Source organism: Bombina bombina, chromosome 10 (genome assembly GCF_027579735.1).
Source record: "Bombina bombina isolate aBomBom1 chromosome 10, aBomBom1.pri, whole genome shotgun sequence".
NCBI classification, from domain to species: Eukaryota; Metazoa; Chordata; class Amphibia; order Anura; family Bombinatoridae; genus Bombina; species Bombina bombina.
Genome location: NC_069508.1, coordinates 11,526,884 through 11,533,454, shown reverse-complemented (window position 1 = coordinate 11,533,454; position 6,571 = coordinate 11,526,884). Strand labels below are relative to the sequence as shown.

Genomic DNA, 6,571 nt, shown 5'->3' with positions numbered 1-6,571 from the left:
CTCTCTCACATCCCTAAATCTTCTTCTCACACCCCTGAATCACTCTCTCACACCCCTAAATCTCTCTCACACCCCTGAATCACTCTCTCACACCCCTGAATCTCTTTCATACCCCTGAATCTCTCAATCTTCTCCTCACACCCCTGAATCTTCTTCTCACATCCCTGAATCTCTCTCACACCCCTGAATCTCTCTCACACCCCTGAATCTTCTTCTCACATCCCTGAATCTCTCTCACACCCCTGAATCTTCTTCTCACATCCCTGAATCACTCTCACACCCCTAAATCTTCTCACACCCCTGAACCTCACACCCCTTAATCTTACACACCTTAATCTCACACCCCTGGATCTCCCTCTGTCAGACCCTGTGCAGTCTATGTAAAAGACACCTCAGTCAGACAGTGTGCAGTCTATATAAGAGACCCTCAGTCAGACAGTGTGCAGTCTATGTAAGAGACCCATCAGTCAGACAGTGTGCAGTCTATGTAAGAGACCCCTCAGTCAGACAGTGTGCAGTCTATGTAAGAGACCCCTCAGTCAGATAGTGTGCAGTTTATGTAAGAGACACCTCAGTCAGACAGTGTGCAGTCTATTACACACCTCATTCAGACAGCATGCAGTCTATGAGACACCTCAGTCAGACAGCGTGCAGTTTATGAGACAACACAGTTAGATAACTTGCCGTCTATGAGACACCTCAGTGAGACTGCATGCTGTCTAAAAGGCACCTTAGGTAGACACCGTGCTGCCTATAAGACAACACAGTGAAGCTGCTTGCTGTCAATGAGACACCACGGTGAGACTGCATGTGGTCTATGAGACACCACAATGAGACTCCATGCTTTCTATGAGACAGCTCAATGACATCACATGTTGTCTATGGGACTCCACGGTGGGGACTGCATGTTGTCTATGAGACATCTCAGTCAGACTGTATACTGTCTATGAGACACCTCAGTCAGACTGCATGCTTTCTATGAGACACCTCAATGACATCACATGTTGTCTATGGGACTCCACAGTGGGATCACATGTTGTCTATGAGACATCTCAGTCAGACCGTATACTGTCTATGAGACACCTCAGTCAAACAGCATGCTATCTATGAGACACCTCATTCAGACAGTGTGAAGTCTATGTAAGAGACACCTCAGTCAGTGTGCAGTCTATGAGACACCTCACTCAGACAGTGTGCAGTCTATGTAAGAGAAAAGTCAGACAATGTGCAGTCTATGCAGGAGACACCTCAGTCATACAGCGTGCAGTCTATGAGACACCACAGTGAGACCACTTGCTGTCTATAAGAAACCTCAGTTAGACCACATGCTGTCTATGAGACACATCTGACAGTGTGCAGCCTATGTAAGACACCTTAATCAGACAGTGACCAGTCTATGAGACACCTCATTCAGACACCATGCAGTCTATGAGACACCACAGTGAGACCACTTGCTGTCTATAAGACATCTCAGACAGTGTGCAGTCTATGTAAGATACCTCAGCCAGACCGTGTGCAGTGTATGAGACACCACAATCAGACAGTGTGCAGTCTATGTAAGAGACACCTCAGTCAGCCAGCATGCAGTCTATGAGACACTTCAGTGAGACTGCATGCTATGAGACATCTCAGCCAGACTGCATGCTGTCTATGAGACACCTCAGTGAGACTGCATGCTGTCTATGAGACACCTCAGTGGGACCTTGTGCTGTTTATGAGACACCTCAGTGTGTGCTTTCTATGAGACACCTCAGTGAGAATGTGTGCTGTCTATGAGACACCTCAGTGAGACTGTGTGCTGTCTATGAGACACCTCAGTGAGACTGTATGCTGTCTATGAGACACCTCAGTGTGACCTTGTGCGGTCTATGAGACACCTCAGTGTGTGCTATGAGACACCTCAGTGTGACCTTGTGCTGTCTATGAGACACCTCAGTGTGTGCTATGAGACACCTCAGTGTGATCTTGTGCTGTCTATGTGACACCTCAGTGTGTGCTATCCATGAGACACCTCAGTGAGACTGCATGCTGACAATGAGACACCTCACTGAGACTGTGTGCTGTCTATGAGACACCTCAGCACGTGCTGTATATGAGGCACCTCAGTGTGTGCTGTCTATGAGACACTCTTCAGTGAGACTGCATGCTGGCTATGAGACACATCAGTCAGACAGTGTGAAGTCTATGTAAGAGACACCTCAGTCAGTGTGTAGTCTATGAGACACCTCAGTGTGACCTTGTGCTGTCTATGAGACACCTCAGTGTGTGCTATGAGACACCTCAGTGTGATCTTGTGCTGTCTATGTGACATCTCAGTGTGTGCTATCCATGAGACACCTCAGTGAGACTGCATGCTGACAATGAGACACCTCACTGAGACTGTGTGCTGTCTATGAGACACCTCAGCACGTGCTGTATATGAGGCACCTCAGTGTGTGCTGTCTATGAGACACTCTTCAGTGAGACTGCCTGCTGGCTATGAGACACATCAGTCAGACAGTGTGAAGTCTATGTAAGAGACACCTCAGTCAGTGTGTAGTCTATGAGACACCTCACTCAGACAGTGTGCAGTATATGAGACATCACAGTGAGACAGTGTGAAGTCTATGTAAGAGACACCTCTGTCAGTGTGCAGTCTATGAGACACCTCACTCAGACAGTGAGCAGTCTATGTAAGAGAAAAGTCAGACAATGTGCAGTCTATGCAGGAGACACCTCAGTCATACAGCGTGCAGTCTATGAGATAACACAGTGACACCACCTGCTGTCTATAAGAAACCTCAGTTAGACTACATGCTGTCTATGAGACACATCAGTGTGTGCTGTCTATGAGACACCTCAGTGAGACTGCATGCTGTCTATGAGACACCTCAGTGTTACCATGTGCTGTCTATGAGACACCTCAGTGTGTGCTGTCTATGAGACACACTTCAGTGAGACTGCATACTGGCTATGAGACACCTCAGTGACACTGTGTGCTGTCTACGAGACACCTCAGCATGTGCTATATATGAGACACCTCAGTTAGACAGCGTGCAGTCTATGAGACACCTCAGTCAGACAGCGTGCAGTCTATGAGACACCTCAGTCAGACAGCATACAATCTATGAGACACCTCAGCACGTGCAGTCTATGAGACACCTCAGTGAGACTGTGTGCTGTCTACGAGACATCTCAGCATGTGCTGTATATGAGACACCTCAGTTAGACAGCGTGCAGTCTATGAGACACCTCAGTCAGACAACGTAAGTCTATGGGACACCTCAGTCAGACAGCGTACAGTCTATGAGACACCTCAGTCAGACAGTGTACAGTCTATGAGACACCTCAGCACGTGCAGTCTATGAGACACCTCAATGAGACTCAGTCAGACAGCGTGCAGTCTATGAGACACCTCAGTGAGACTCAGTCAGACAGCGTGCAGTCTATGAGACACCTCAGTGAGACTCAGTCAGACAGCATGCAGTCTATGAGACTCCTCAGTGAGACTCAGTCAGACAGCGTGCAGTCTATAAGACACCTCAGTGAGACTCAGTCAGACAGCGTGCAGTCTATGAGACACCTCAGTGAGACTCAGTCAGACAGCGTGCAGTCTATGAGACACCTCAGTGAGACTCAGTCAGACTGCGTGCAGTCTATGAGACACTTCAGTGAGACTCAGTCAGACAGTGTGCAGTCTATGAGACACCTCAGTGAGACTCAGTCAGACAGCGTGCAGTCTATGAGACACCTCAGTGAGACTCAGTCAGACAGCGTGCAGTCTATGAGACACCTCAGTGAGACTCAGTCAGACAGCGTGCAGTCTATGAGACACCTCAGTGAGACTCAGTCAGACAGCGTGCAGTCTATGAGACACCTCAGTGAGACTCAGTCAGACAGCGTGCAGTCTATGAGACACCTCAGTGAGACTCAGTCAGACAGTATGCAGTCTGTGAGACACCTCAGTGAGACTCAGTCAGACAGCGTGCAGTCTGTGAGACACCACAATGAGACCGCATGCAGTCTCTGCATATTTTTAACTGTACAGACTGAGCTGGATATTAATCTTTTGCGGGAGACAGTTACGGGCAGCACAGGCCACAGTTGCTCATTTCCCTGTTTATTAGATTAAGTTCCCATCACCGTTGCTCCCCTCCCAGTCCCTGTCAGCTGAACAAGGATTAAGCACTATATTAAAAAATTAATTGAGCAGAATGATAGTAAAAGACATTATACTGCTCACTGATCTTACACCTCATTGATTACGGACTTGTCTGCACAAAAAATGACTCAAGAGCCCTCTTCCTGCTAGAACAGGCTAGTCACTTATGTCTACCAGTTTCAGTGACAAAAGACAGGCACAAGGCAACAGCAATGTGACCTAATGACAGTGACATGTTTAATGGGTAAAGGGTCAGTCTCATGTAGGGGTAAAGTGACCTAATGACAGCGACATGTTTAATGGGTAAAGGATCAGTCTCATGTAGGGGTAAAGTGACCTAATGACAGTGACATGTTTAATGGGTAAAGGGTCAGTCTCACGTAGGGATAAAGTGACCTAATGACAGTGACATGTTTAATGGGTAAAGGGTCAGTCTTATGTAGCGGTAAAGTCACCAAATGACAGTGACATGTTTAATGGGTAAATGGTCAGTCTTATGTAGGGGTAAAGTGACCTAATGACAGTGACATGTTTAATGGGTAAAGGGTCAGTCTCATGTAGGGGTAAAGTGACCTAATGACAGTGACATGTTTAATGGGTAAAGGGTCAGTCTTATGTAGGGGTAAAGTGACCTAATGACAGTGACATGTTTAATGGGTAAAGGGTCAGTCTTATGTAGGGGTAAAGTGACCTAATGACAGTGACATGTTTAATGGGTAAAGGGTCAGTCTTATGTAGGGGTAAAGTGACCTAATGACAGTGACATGTTTAATGGGTAAAGGGTCAGTCTTATGTAGGGGTAAAGTGACCTAATGACAGTGACATGTTTAATGGGTAAAGGGTCAGTCTTATGTAGGGGTAAAGTGACCTAATGACAGTGACATGTTTAATGGGTAAAGGGTCAGTCTTATGTAGGGGTAAAGTGACCTAATGACAGTGACATGTTTAATGGGTAAAGGGTCAGTTTCATGTAGCGGTAAAGTCACCAAATGACAGTGACATGTTTAATGGGTAAAGGGTCAGTCTTACGTAGGGGTAAAGTGACCTAATGACAGTGACATGTTTAATGGGTAAAGGGTCAGTCTTATGTAGGGGTAAAGTGACCTAATGACAGTGACATGTTTAATGGGTAAAGGGTCAGTCTTATGTAGGGGTAAAGTGACCTAATGACAGTGACATGTTTAATGGGTAAAGGGTCAGTCTTATGTAGGGGTAAAGTGACCTAATGACAGTGACATGTTTAATGGGTAAAGGGTCAGTCTCATGTAGCGGTAAAGTCACCAAATGACAGTGACATGTTTAATGGGTAAAGGGTCAGTCTTATGTAGGGGTAAAGTGACCTAATGACAGTGACATGTTTAATGGGTAAAGGGTCAGTCTTATGTAGGGGTAAAGTGACCTAATGACAGTGACATGTTTAATGGGTAAAGGGTCAGTCTTATGTAGGGGTAAAGTGACCTAATGACAGTGACATGTTTAATGGGTAAAGGGTCAGTCTTATGTAGGGGTAAAGTGACCAAATGACAGTGACATGTTTAATGGGTAATGGTCAATCTCATGTAGGGGTAAAGTGACCTAATGACAGTAACATGTATAATGGGTAAACTGTCAGTCTCATGTAGGTGTAAAGTGACCTAATGACAGTGACATGTTTAATGGGTAAAGGGTCAGTCTCATGTAGCGGTAAAGTCACCAAATGACAGTGACATGTTTAATGGGTAAAGGGTCAGTCTTATGTAGGGGTAAAGTGACCTAATGACAGTGACATGTTTAATGGGTAAAGGGTCAGTCTCATGTAGCGGTAAAGTCACCAAATGACAGTGACATGTTTAATGGGTAAAGGGTCAGTCTTATGTAGGGGTAAAGTGACCTAATGACAGTGACATGTTTAATGGGTAAAGGGTCAGTCTTATGTAGGGGTAAAGTGACCTAATGACAGTGACATGTTTAATGGGTAAAGGGTCAGTCTTATGTAGGGGTAAAGTGACCTAATGACAGTGACATGTTTAATGGGTAAAGGGTCAGTCTCATGTAGCGGTAAAGTCACCAAATGGCAGTGACATGTTTAATGGGTAAAGGGTCAGTCTTATGTAGGGGTAAAGTGACCTAATGACAGTGACATGTTTAATGGGTAAAGGGTCAGTCTTATGTAGGGGTAAAGTGACCTAATGACAGTGACATGTTTAATGGGTAAAGGGTCAGTCTTATGTAGGGGTAAAGTGACCTAATGACAGTGACATGTTTAATGGGTAAAGGGTCAGTCTTCTGTAGGGGTAAAGTGACCAAATGACAGTGACATGTTTAATGGGTAATGGTCAATCTCATGTAGGGGTAAAGTGACCTAATGACAGTAACATGTATAATGGGTAAACTGTCAGTCTCATGTAGGTGTAAAGTGACCTAATGACAGTGACATGTTTAATGGGTAAT

The 6,571-nt window shown here is 45.5% G+C and overlaps 1 protein-coding gene across 3 annotated transcripts in view; it reads right to left on the bottom strand.

The window, feature by feature from the left end:
• Nucleotides 1–6,571, bottom strand: part of NTNG1 (netrin G1) — a 397,703-nt gene that overhangs the window by 163,945 nt on the left and 227,187 nt on the right. The window lies entirely within an intron of this gene.